This window comes from Apostichopus japonicus, chromosome 7 (assembly GCF_037975245.1).
Source record: "Apostichopus japonicus isolate 1M-3 chromosome 7, ASM3797524v1, whole genome shotgun sequence".
Classification (NCBI taxonomy): Eukaryota; Metazoa; Echinodermata; class Holothuroidea; order Aspidochirotida; family Stichopodidae; genus Apostichopus; species Apostichopus japonicus.
Genome location: NC_092567.1, coordinates 23,311,040 through 23,325,238, shown reverse-complemented (window position 1 = coordinate 23,325,238; position 14,199 = coordinate 23,311,040). Strand labels below are relative to the sequence as shown.

Here is a 14,199-nt window from a genome sequence, read left to right as displayed (position 1 = left end):
ACAATAATTATGTAAAAAAAGACCAACAAATATAAAGATTAAGGAAATATATTCCAAATTTCCACAACGTTAGAGTAATTCTTTTATCTGATATTTTGTATGTGTTTGGATTATCATTGCTTAAGAATGAAATGGACAATCATTCTTAGAAAAAAGTGGATATAGCTTTCAGGTAACCTTCATTCTATTAACTGTATTGATTATAGACTATATAAGAGCTTGCGTTGCAATATCAACAAAGATTGATTGTTACCGTCACATGCATTAGAATTTGTTCATCATTGGGCCAATGTGATATTTGCAGGTTCGATTAGCAAATAAATGAATTGATTGTGAGCTAATTGAGGGCGCCACAGAGTAAAATCATTTAAGTAAAAACTCGATTTTGTTAGGTGGATAAGAGAACAACATGTACGCTCAGGTACATCGTAGTAAATGGTTGACAATGCTCCATGCACGAAAACATTGGTCAAACTTCAATAAAATTGATAAAGAAGGGCGGAGAAGTGGAAACATTCGTTTATAGATTTTATTCTGTTACACGGTTTTCCATCAATTCAGACTTATTTGTATGTCCTGAAGATTTAATGCTGAGACGTTCGCGCAATAAGACAATAGAAATGTTACAGTATGACAATAGAGATGTGACGATAAGACAATAGAGATTTCACAGAAGGACAATAGAGATGTGACGATAAAACAATATATGTGACAGAAAGACAATAGAGAAGTAACGATAAGACAATAGAGATGTGAAAGAAAGACCATGCGCATGTGACCTGAAGGTTTAATGCTGAGAAGTTCGCTCAATAAGACTACCGTATAGAATTGTGAGAGTAAGGCAATAGAGTATCTGACGAGAAGACAATAAAGATGTGACAGAAGGACGATAGAGATGTGACGATAAAACAATAGATGTGACAGATATATATATATATATATATATATATATATATATATATATATATATATATATATATATATATATATATATATATATATACAATAAAGAGGTGACGATAAGACAATAGAGATGTGACAGAAAGACCGTGCATATGTGACCTAAAGGTTTAATGCTGACAAGTTCGCGAAATTAGACAATTATTACAATTATGAGAGTAAGGCAATAGAGATGTTACAAAAAGAAAAAAAGAGATGTGAAAGTAACATAACAGAATGTGACAGAAATAGACAATATATATGTGATGGTAGGGAAATGTAGATTTTAAGTGACATTTATGATAATAACATGATATAATATTTCAATGGGAATTAATGATACACATATAGAGAAATAACTTCAGTGTTACAAAACGTAAACATCGGCACTTACAGAATCTTGTAAATGCTATCTACAAATCATGTGTGTCACTATATATCATAGATGAGATACATTACTCTCTTAGCACTTATTATATGAAAAAGACGAATATTGCTACATGTATCTTTGAACATTTATGTTGAACATTTATGTTCAACTTGACGTTAATGTAAACAGTAAAGGAGACATTTCAAGGACAAACCAAAAAATCATCATATTTTTTTCCAAAGTTGTTTTTTTTCTAAGTTTTTCCAAACATGGACGGTTTTTCTTTTTTATAAGTTTTACACTTGACTGAGGCAGAGAGCAGAGCCCAGAATTAAAGTGCACCAGAAATATGAATTATTTTCATTATTTCAATCAAAAATCAATCGGATTGTAGACTGACATTAAATTTGAGTTAGTGTAGCTAATTTCTGTTTTCTCAGCTGATGTTAAAGGAACATTCCGAGGCATTTATAAGGCAGTTGAAGTATTTTATATCATTAAACCTGCCATTTCCCATTCCTTTTCGGATCGATAAATGCCAATGCCAAACCTATTATATTCCTAGCTTGATATGACAGTGTTGTCCCTCTGATTATCGAGGTACGTCTTCTAATTTAACCTTCATTCAATTCTTTAAAGGTTTCATTTTCTTTTCTTTTCTCTTCTCCTCTGTTCTGGTTGTTATCTCCTTCTCAATTTTCACACATCTGGAAAATTAGCACTGTCGGGTAAGTACCTTATTTTTCACCTTGTTAAATATCTCTATATTTACCAGCTTCATATTACTAGAACTAAATGTCAGACAACTGGGTTTGTTATTCTTTGCTTACTTTATACGTCAGCATAAAATTTAAGGAATTTGGTCACGTTATAAGTTGACAGAATATATATGCACGGTACTCAACTTTAAATACGAACACGACACACTTTGAAGTTTGGTTATGAATTTTCTGGGTTTATTACGTACATTTGCTTCTGTTGCGTGTTTCCGAAATCATGTTGTTTTTAAATTAATGCTATGTCGTGTAACGGCCACATGTTTATTATCGCGAATTTCTGCTAACTAACCTCAATGTTATGTTGGCCTTGTTTTCATTTTTACAGCATTTCTTTGGCGGTGGAAAGGTAAGTTGTTATGTTAGAACATTGTTTACAACAAACATGAATATTAATGAATTAAATGCATATAATTACGGATAATTGGTTGTTCTAGTTAGTTCTAACTGTAACACACTATCGTCATGCATGGTTACGATCATCCAGATTTTCAAGAACATTATAGCAGAGAGATAAAAGTTTAACAAAACCTACTTCAACGCGCGAACAGTTTCGAGTTTGACGGTAATTAGAGAACGCTGATCAAATATCGGCCACTTATAAATGACCGTGGATTGGTCAGTGTTATTTTTAAGTATAAAGGTTTGATGCTTCAATCATCATCACTATAAAACCTTTAGAACTCATCCATCTAAAAAGCGAAGCAGAAAGATTCAATTAAATTAATATGTATCCAGGCGCCATTCTCCCTCGTCCATCTATTCTATACGATTAATAACATCCAGTCTTAGTTTAGGGCAATTCAATCTCCTTATATTAAACTCATCTTCAGGTAACAAAGAAAACTAAGGAAAAAACACCAGCAAATGATACGAGTATCACTTTTACGATCATCTGGTAAATGTCGGTTTGTTAAAGATCTGTTGTTTTTCTTAGCTTGTCACTTTAAGATGACCTTTTTCTGGATATAGTGAGTGACGTCACTCGACTTTGTTATAGAGGTTGTTTGAGAAAATGTCGTTTGGCAAATTGAGTTTAGACTTTCTGATGTCCACGCAGTGGTATTGTAGAAAATACTCGTTCCATCTTGCAAATTAATATATTATTAATTAGTTTGAATAATTTTCATTTCTGAATTTGATGGTGGCATTTTATTGTGGTCGTTCGAGAAAATCCTGTCATTATTTCAAATAAGAATAAAACGCGAAATACGTTAAAGGTTGGTCTATATATTAGAGAGAGCTTTACATATTAATATATGCAAATGTATTCACGTTATATGCAACAATAAATATGAAACCGAACACATTTATAGGGAAAATTGTTTTCTTGTGATGCAGGTACGAAACAAATTACATTTAACTATGTCATAATTTTTGGATGTGATGTACTCCTGCAATTTCTTCGATTTTATAACATTTAGGACTAACGTACAGTAATTTGGTGTTAAATGGTCTACATTGTTTATTCGTGTTTAAATTGTAAGTATTTCACCCAGTTTTGTTTAACATCAATTCTAAATGTATTGCCCCCATTTCACGGCTCTAATCTGCTAATGGTCTTGTCCAAATAAAGACCGTCCCCTGCAGGGGTTCCAGATTTCACTGCTTTCAATTATTGTTTTTCTGCTTTATTCCTCTACAGAGAAGCATAAAGGCAGCAGATCTTCAAACTTTACGAGGTGACTTAAATAAACAAGTTGACGTCACAGATTTAGAGCTCAATGATATCGTAAGTAGACAGGCTCGCATACATGTGTGGGCTTCACATATAGGCCTATGCCATATACTCTCAATTTCTACATTGAAAACATTCCAAATTTGAGTTAAAATGTTGGATTGGAAGCCACCCGACGTGTAATTTGTAATTCATAAGCCCATGCGGGTTTCTCCCACATTTGTGGTCGCTTAAGCGTCGTAAGAATAACTGCTGATTGTTATTATAATTTATAAAAATCTTATTTATGTCATTAGCAGCATGCCGTATACTATCTACAGTACCGTGATGAATTTATGTAATCTCTATATAAGACGAATCATCTTAGGCCCTTGTATTGAAAGTGGGGTTCGGGTCGAATCATCTTAGGCCCTTGTATTCAAAGTGAGGGTCGGGTCGAATCATCTTAGACCCTTGTATTCAAAGTCGGGTCGCCAACAAATGTTTTGGATAATCTCGGAAAAAAAGAATCGGAAGAAATATCGGTGGAAACATCTTTAACATCAATTAATTTATAATTAGATCTAAACGACGCAATACTGTGCTTATAACTACTTTTAGTCTGTTTCGCGGGGTGTAAAGAGAGGGGGAGGGGGAACACATACCCACCCTCTTTCCCCTCCCTGGATTCGCGTCTGACATTCGCATATATATATATTTATATATTCAGATCGCTCACGTCATGACCATAAACCAAAAACAAAGTGCAATCGCTATTTCAAGCGTGGTGCTATAAATAAAATAAGTCTGTGGAACGTGCTTTAACAATTTGTAGCATATAGCTATCGTCAAAACATTCATAATGAAAAACATAAGAGCAATTTAATGCTTTTGAAAATCATCCCAAATTATATGAAAATTGAAATGTCTCAAAGATCTGTCAGCATACTCAATTAAAAGAGATATCAGAAACTCAAAAACAAGTGTTTGTCACGGCAACTTAGCGATAATGTCTGCCAAAAACACCAAAAGGGAAGGTTTTGTCACATTTTAAGTCATCAACTCCTCGTCAGATTTATAGCTTTCATTGGGAGCTTATTTCATCCATCTTCCTGTTCTTTTATCTTTGATATTTTTCATTTAATTATGTGTTCCATATCAATGACAGATCGAACTCACAAAGGAATTGATCTTGATCATTCGTGATAACTCCTGCAGGATAAAATGGAGAGAACAGTGCAACGACAGTCTATTATTTTTGAATGGTTTCCCGAAAAGCACATTCCATTTGCTTGCCACTTCAAGCAGGCTTTTGCGTTGATTTTTTTCAATATGTGATATGGCGTGTTCCTAGCGTCCTTAATGATGCAGTTTATTATAAAGACGTTTCTAACTTTCACTTCAATATTAAAGATAAAGCGAAGATTTAATTCTCGTCTAATTCATATGTTGGGGAGGGGGGTGAGGTTGAGGTTCTATATTAGTAGTTTTTGAAGAAAAAGAAATGATGTATGTTCAAATTTTGGGCCCAAGTTGAAAACCTTTTAAACAGCAAATACCTTACGCCTCCTCCCCCCCCCCCCCCCCCGTTACGTTTGTAACTAAATTAACAAATTAAACACATTTTATAATAGAGGAATGAAATACTCCGTCCATGCAGAGGCCTGTACGCGGACGAAGCGTCCTACATACACTAATCAGGGACCTACTTTTGTATGTATGTCCTCATACTAAAAGCATTTCTTTAATCTATATTATTATTTTTTAGAACAACTAAATAGTCTCCAATGTATAAATTCCCACTTGACAATTGTAGTACGTGACTAATTGCACTTCATGTTTTAGTCAATTTTCCAGTCCTAATTTTTTAAATTGCCAAATTCTGTGTAATACTCTATAGTTCTTTGTTGGTCCTCGAGCAGTCTACGTGCGTTATTGTCCAGCTCCATAAAGGCTTCTAAGGAATTGGTAATTCTTCTACTTATCGTACATATTATAACGTAGATTAGATTTCCGTCAGTATATATTCGATGCTATATTTTCGTCATGAGCGCAGACGCGCATGATCGCAAGTTTACTCTCGCAGTATGTATATATTTCTCGGAATTCTTGGAAACTAATGATTTTTTTTCTTATAGCTGATATCTCTGGTAATACAACTTCAGTGCAATTCTTAAAGTAAAATCGAAGCGTTGAGAGGTAGCCTGCAATAATCTTGTGCACTTGAGTATAGGTCAAACTTCGACCAAACTTGTAAATAACCGATACAGATACTGGATATGAAGTTCCACTGTTCCCTCACCCCCCCCCCCCCCCATGCGCTACGATTGTCCTTGCATTTGTCCATATATCAGCGCCAGACATAAATTAACTAGTTAAATTCAAGATTTCAGCCATAGGTTTCAGTTTGCGTTACCCTGCAATTAAGAAAGTAAAATAGGAATAAGCAATGTATGCAACGGTTTATATATCAATATTTTTTATGAAATTTAAATTCTTTCCTTTTTCGTTGAAAGTGTCCAGGGTGATCACTCGTTTTGAGGAGTGAATTTCATCTTACCAAAGAGTGGATTCACCCCAAAGTAGCAACACATAAACGAGAAGAGATTTTCGCTCTATTTTGAGCTAAATTTATATAATTTCAGTCTTATAATAGCAAGCATGTGTACTTAACTCTCTCAAAACAGAGAACATCCTCGACACACTTTGGAATTAGGAGTTTATTGAGCAACTTATATATGCTTACATGCACACTTGCAGTAATAACACTGTCATTATATATGGCTATATATGAACAGGTTGGCCACGTTCAACGCATGGAACGGAAATATAACAGTAAATAGCTTAAGAACGTGTAACAAGTGTATACTACCGATACAGACTCATAACCTCTTGAAGAACGTCGGAATTGTAGAGCCATTTGAATAAGACATTTTATTCCGGCCAACTGTGAATTTCAAGAGGTTTACGACACGGAGATTCCATATTTGATGTACATGACAGACTCGCTGTACATTTTTCTTGTTTTAAATTCAGGTTTTGCCCTACATTTCCAAACAACGACAACACTAAATCAATCGAATTCGAAATGCAAATTAGTACCTTATAGCTAGCACACAAAAAAATGTAGTTCAGGTCAAATCTAGAAGTGCCCTGGTCTACTTGGTGAAAAATCAGAGCAATCCTCATGGATGACTTGCAATGTCTAACGGTGCATTACATGTCATCTATTTATATATATATATTACCTAATAATTAAGAAATTTATTTTGCTACCTATCGAATTTATGGTAGTTGCGCCAACAAAAACTAACAAACAAACGCCCACCAGATATTGATCAAAATAAGATTGGAATTCATAAACTAAGGCGCCTTCAATATTCCTCTTTTTATTTGGCCAAATGGATATTAAATAACGAGAAAATAGCTATTTCATTCTTACCCATTTGGGTTTTTTTATCTCCTAACAGTACACGTTAAATCTCTAACAGTTCACGCAAATATCTCCTAGCAATACACGTTAAATCTTTTAACAGTACACGCATTATATCTTCACAGTCACAGTACACGCAACATATCCTTACAGTACACGTTAAACCTCTCAACAGTACATGTATCCAATAGCGTTAGCTCTATACATTCGTCCAATAGAGTTAACTCTATACATTAGTCCAAAAGAGTTAACTCTATACACCCGTCCAATAGAGTTAACTCTATACATTCGTCCAATAGAGTTAATCAAACGCAAAAAAAAAACAGACAGAAAATCTTCAATTCTAACATTTTCTTATCTTTACTCAATCCTGCAGAAATAAGTCAAACTAATGAATTTGCAGTAGTATGGAACTTTATCATAAAATATATGAACGTTAATACAGATGCCTCTTAAAGGGAACGTATTTTTGTATCTGAAACACATGTAGAAAGTGTGTAATAAGTCTTGCTACATGAATGTCCTTACAAACAATGAGTTGTTAAAATTGTTAAAATAGTATTTGTTAGCATTGAGGAGTCATACTGAATCCTAGAAACATATACCTTAACAAACCGTATTTGTTTAACGCGTATAATAGTTTCTCTCACACTATAGTAAACAAATTCAGACACAGCGTTCTTATCGCAAAACGGTGATGCAAACAACGTTACTGAAGATACGTCATTTTCCATATCATTTCCACTCCTATGAAAATCAACATATTAAAGCGAATGTTCCCACATATATTACTCAACTATATATTACGCACCTATAATTCACAACCACATTTGACTTCGCGTCAGACACTTTACTATGAAGAGAAGACGGGGGAGGGGGGGGGGGTGGGGAGGGTGTGATTATGTCTGTGAAGTGTTAATGAGACGTCAAATAAATCAATTTAATCGGCTTAAGATGGGAATGTTTATATGGTTTTGATATCCTCCGTATTTATAGGTATCTTATAATCTCCTTGTGTAAAAATGACAATTAACTGATGTTACCTGACTTAATATCTAATGCAGGGATTTTAGTGAATCGAAAACTGACAAAACCTCATTCACCGTCACTGGGTATACATAGAAAAAAAGAGAGACGAGTACACGGCTTAAGAACAAAAAATACCGAGGGAGGGCAGCAAAACTATGGTAGAACAGTACGAATGCCGAAAAAGTGAAAATATATAGGAAAACAGAGCCATGGGATTATGTGACATTTAAGCCTGTGGGTTATGAGAAAATGATAAATGTGGGTGTTGCAAAGGGTGCAGAATGGTGGGGAGACTGACTGATAATCTACAATGGTAAAATAGGTAAAATTGAAACGACAGAAACAAACAAAGGATAGAAGAGACAAAGGAGATGGCGTAAGTCATTGTCACGATTAACTACAGACTCAGGATAAGACACAACAATACTGCAGAAACTGTGTAGACAAACAAATCAGACTCATATCATATAATTTCACCCAAGAAAAGGTTTCCAGATGTAGTAGGGTGCGTGACAGTTCAAACATTTTCTCGAAAATACAATGTGATATAAATGACTCATTGCTATAAATGTGCTATCGATAATGCTCTCGGCTTATACGACAATTCTTACTTATTTGCCATATAACCGACAAACAAGTGCACTTTACTTCTTTCTTCTGTTTCTTCTTTTCGTTCTCCTTTTTTCCTTTCTTGGTAGAGCTGCAGTACCGCTAAATCATGTCAAACTCCCTTAGAAACGTATTAAGTCTACAACAAAATGGGTCTCCTGGCAGCTAGGCTACATTAAATCCAAGTGTTTGAGTAGCATAAGGAAATAATTTTCTTATGATTGGAGTATCTTTATGACGTCAGTAAATGCATTTGGATTTCAAGTGAGGCTTGGAAAACTAACAAATTGAAAACAAGTAATGAGCGGTGATGTGCTTTATCATTACCATGACAACCTGCAATATAAAATGTTCATAATTCTCAGGACCATTAGTCTTAGTTACCGCTTCTTGTGTTGTCTTTGGTTTTAGGCGATTTCTCATCGGCAAGAACCAGGCATGTGAAGATATCCATTTCAATTTGATGGTGTTCTGTGTGAACTTGATTGGGTCACAGTACCATATCATGAACTATACCACAGCAGATAAGAATCCATATCTCGCTCTGTCGGTCTGTGTGTCGCTATCATTGTCAGTTTGTTTGTTTATTTGTCTGTCTGTTTAATAGCCAAAAGCTTATAAAATGTAGCCGACGGAATATTACAATGAGTTTCCATATTTACTTCGTGACTTTCGATAAAATTTCATATCAGCAGGTATAGTTCTTCAGCAATTCGCGTTTATGAACTGAGGGGTCCATGGTTTAAACAATGTTTCATGAAGACGTACAGGTATCCTAACACACAGACATATATGATATATTGATGCCTAAGCTTTAAAAGGGTACGAATGATCCACTCGTTTAGTTTCCAAATTCGATCAACTCTTCTCGCCCACAGTTTCACATATTTTATTATCTGCGGTTTATCAGATTGATAGCTTTATTTGTTTCTCCTTTCTTTGACAGCAATTCACGGGGTGAAACGAAGAGAGCCGTTTACAACCAGAGCAAGCAAGCTGATATTGGAAGCGAGAGTGCCAAATAAAAACCAGAGAGATGAAAAATACATTTTAAAATTGAGGATTGCTTCTTAGTCACTAACAATTTGTAAACTTTAAGACTTATATATTATGATGTCAAAGAGAATAATGTTGTGTAAGTTGTTGTTTGTCAATTTGATTGGTATTTTTGAACTGACGAAAAGTGAAGAAAGTTATTTTTTCTATAACCAAAAAGATATTTGTTATACACACACACCCAGAGTTAATCTAACCGTCCATGAAGCCAATGGGCACCTCCAGAGGCCAAACAAAAAACTAAGTTGATTTATAAACATACATTCTCATAATTCATCACCATGGCGTTAGTTTATGACAACACATGATACATGGCAGTTAAATCCATACAAGATGTATCGATTAATTGATGTTATCTTAGATACGCATCGTGTGATACTATCAACACAAAACATTCGATTTCACAGAAACGTTATTAAGATCAATAAACGTGTCATCGATGTACTGTAATTGATTATTGAGTGTTGATCATCAATAAATTATCACAGAACTATTCCAGCATATGCTAATTTGTCCATCGACACGCGTGGTCTTCGATAGAAGAAAAAGATAGAATAAAGATTGGACTATTGGCGCTTTACAACTGTTCCAACGCCAGTAAGCAATCGCCCATCGGTATCTATCAAGGATCAACCAAGCTTGGTTCAAATAACCTGTTTCATTTATCCGTTGTTTTGTTTAATTAAGTACCTTGATCATTGATCCATCCAAAAAAACTCAAGATTTTTTATCCATATATATACTGGTCTCTGAAAAGAAACAGGAATTTTGATCCTTGGAAAGTGATCAGACTCAAATCCCTGTTCCAGCGACATTGATTCATGAAAATTGATGGATAGTCTTTGAGAGACATGACTTGTTGATCCATCGATGTTGGTTCTTGTCTTGGAGCTAAGATGGCTGCATGTTGGTTTCACTGTTGGTGAGACATTTTGTTACCGTGAGATGTTAATGTAGATCCAGTTATCTTTTAGTGCTGTCTGTCCACATGAACGGATTTTGTCTCCATTATATTCTGAATAAAAATAAAATAAAACTGTCAGCAAACTGCTTATCCACTAGAGAGCCTGATGTGTAGGATAATGTGTAAAAGTAAGTTGACCTGACGTTTCGATCCTAGCAGGATCTTCTTCAAAGGCTAAATGACAATTCTGACAACTCTGATTAGTTTCCGAGGTAATTGAGAAACATTTTGTCCAGTTCGATAGTTTCATGTTCCATCTGCTTTTAATTTAAGAGTACCAACCAATTTTGAGCTGTGTATTTTTGTATTTTACTTTAAATCTTGTGTGTTTAGTTTCCCCAAGTACATTAAGTACTTGAAGTCACGAAAGGTACATTTCCATATAAGTGGAATCAATCCAACCTTCATTAAACTTAATCAGTTTAGTCTTTATCGACCCAAAAATAATGACACGGTTTACTTATGCGATTTATATCCTCGTGTTTAAGAAATTTGGTTTTCACATGTGTTTCATTTCGAAAGTTCATATTTGGAGGAATCTACCGATTTCAAATACGAAATGAGTAATCGAATGAAATACGAAATGAACTACAGCTAAATTTTATTTAACTCTTACTCTTACTCGGAACTATTAATATTGTTCACTTTAATAGCACATTATGTTTTCTTTATGACTCATACTTTCTTTAAATCGTTAAAAATCGTTAATCAGAAAAGTTGTAATCAAAGAGTGACATACATCATTGACCATATAAAGCCGCATATTACGTCATTTTAATTACTCACCGCGAAAATACTAAATTTTATCTCCGTTACTTTCATCAGAACGCGGCATTGCATATGTACATATATAATACCAGTATCACATGATCTGCCACATACGCATGCGCAATGGGAATATGATGAAACGGCATACGGTGCGTCTGCAATATACATATTGATATGATACAATATTAAATGTATGATTGGTAACAATTTGTGATTTAGCTGCTGGCCTGTAGAACAAACATACAAGTGTTAGTTTAGATCTACGAGTCCAAAGAATATGTTTGAACATCATATATCATGTTGCTTTTGTATTAAGATAAGTTAACTGAAAATCATCATTGTGTATTTCGCTAGTGAGTCGACTTGACTATGTTCAGCCAATGTATTTATTACTTATGCTAGATCTCTCTCTCTCATCGCATCACATGACCAGTTTTCCAATGTAACTTTCAGTTGTATAATAAGTGATTAATTAGTTTAAGCTCAGGCAAATATACACGAGAAGAATGGCATGGAAAGAACTATGTCAACCCCCACCATCCACACCACCAACCCTACACCCCATCCAAACCAAAAAATATGGAAAAGATATAAGAAGTAGGATTAAATTTACTTTAGTATGATCTATATTTTATTCCACTTAGATTACAAATCATTCGAAGTTCTTCCGCTCTTCCAAATGTACTTTGATCAGTCAAAGTAAATGGCGAACTCCCGATTCCTAGTAAACAGTTAATATATGCATACAAAAAAAAGCCCAATCATTTACGAAACTTGTTAGTATTTCTTCGAATGTAGAACAGTTTCAGGCTTTTTTGTGGAAAATAGACTTACTCCTACTTATTCACAGGATATCTTTTTATAATTATAAGATAGACTTCAAATAAATAAGGGGAAACGGGAGTTGGAGAATTCATAGTATATAAATTAAGCTCGGAATAAAAAAAAATAGAATTGATTAGACAGTTCGTAATGTAATTTGAAGGGAAAAACGAGAAACGGAAATGGGGATTACCTCAAATTATAAGATAATCACAAAGCAATTAAAATTGGGGGACGAGAGGGTGGTTATATGTTCATTGGTGTAGAATTGTTCAGATGTATAAATCCGTGCCGCAATGTACGCTATTATTCTTTCTCAAATTGTTCAGCGCATTCCCCTTATTTTTGTAGTCATGGAAAGTTAGATTAATCTAAGGAGCTGCTCAATTTCAAGGAAAATGTTAGAGAAAATGTTGACAACTAACTGGAAGGGCTTTCTGTTTTAATTGAGTTGAAGAATTTAAAAGGGTAATGTTTCTTTTTCTCTAAGATTCATATTACCTTTCTTTTCGTCGTACTTTTACAATCTGGCAAAGCCATCTCTGTGGTGTGCGGACAATGACGTGAACAGCATAACCCAAAAAGCGGGATGTGTTAAAATGGTTTTTTTTTTATTTCTATTTCTTTTTGGGTTCCCAAAAGCATTTATCTAATTATAGTGCAGTCATTTTATTGTAATGTTAGTCTTGCACCTTCAGGCGTTTTATTTCTGATGTTCGTGGCGTAAGTAGAATTTCATATGACAATGGTAGCAGAATCAGCTTAAAGTACCCAAAGAAGAAACACGAACGAACACACAGTAAGGACTTCATATAGTTGATCACGTGATTATTAATGATGACAGATACCTGTACAGAGTTTCTTGCCACTGACGGCTCCAGTCATTTCGACACAAAAAATAGGAGTTGTAAAAGTTAAGTGCAAATTCATGGAAATCTATTAAGCTACGTCTCTTAACATTTATCTAACTTGATCCCAATTTTCCTAAGCAATTTTATCCAACCTGATCCCAATTATCTTAGAACAATTCTGTAATTTTAGTAAATTTGAAGAAGGTATGAGAAGTCTGCAGAATTTGCTGGTTTCATGGTTTCAAAACGACACAATTTTATCAATTTCATCCTCAAAATTGTTTTGTCTTAACATATTAATTAATGCTAGTTATACTAAGAAGAGTGCAATTGGTATTTCATTTAGGCACGGTGTACATTAATGTACATAATTGTCCAAAGATTAATAAAGAGTTTGATGACACCTCAAATAGAATTTGTCATTTTTTCATTCATTTTCTATGAAAATTTCAAATACATTTTTTATTGAACACATTTATAGTATATGTAGATATATATTTATAGAATGAAATATCAGTCTTTCAACAAAGGACAGTTTCAAAACTTTAAATGACCCCCCCCCCCATAGGCGTAGGAGCTTAATTTGATTTGGGAGGGCTGTAACGACTTGCCCGAAAAAAACATGTTAATGTGCATATCACATAGGCATTCATCGGTTATGCATCACATGCCAATAACATAAATTCATTTTCCGTGTTATTATCCTTCCATATTGGTTATAATATTGGGGAAGTCGTTACAACAATAATGATAATAATAATAATACTATAAGTTTAGCCATTGAAAACAAACTGCAAATTATTCTTCTTTCAGTAGGTGCCCGAAAAGTTCTCAGCATATTGCCGAATTGTCACCAACAAAACTGAAAAACACACTGCAAATTATTCTACTTTCAGTAGGTGCCCGAAAATTTCTCAGCATATTG

General features: G+C 34.3%; 1 long non-coding RNA gene across 1 annotated transcript; it reads left to right on the top strand.

The window, feature by feature from the left end:
- Nucleotides 1–2,013: 2,013 nt before the first annotated feature.
- LOC139969798 (uncharacterized) lies at nucleotides 2,014–13,677 on the top strand. Its single transcript, XR_011793803.1, has 4 exons — nucleotides 2,014–2,037; nucleotides 2,414–2,434; nucleotides 3,731–3,817; nucleotides 9,760–13,677. It is a non-coding gene; the product is annotated as an uncharacterized lncRNA (long non-coding RNA).
- The last annotated feature ends 522 nt before the right edge of the window (nucleotides 13,678–14,199 follow it).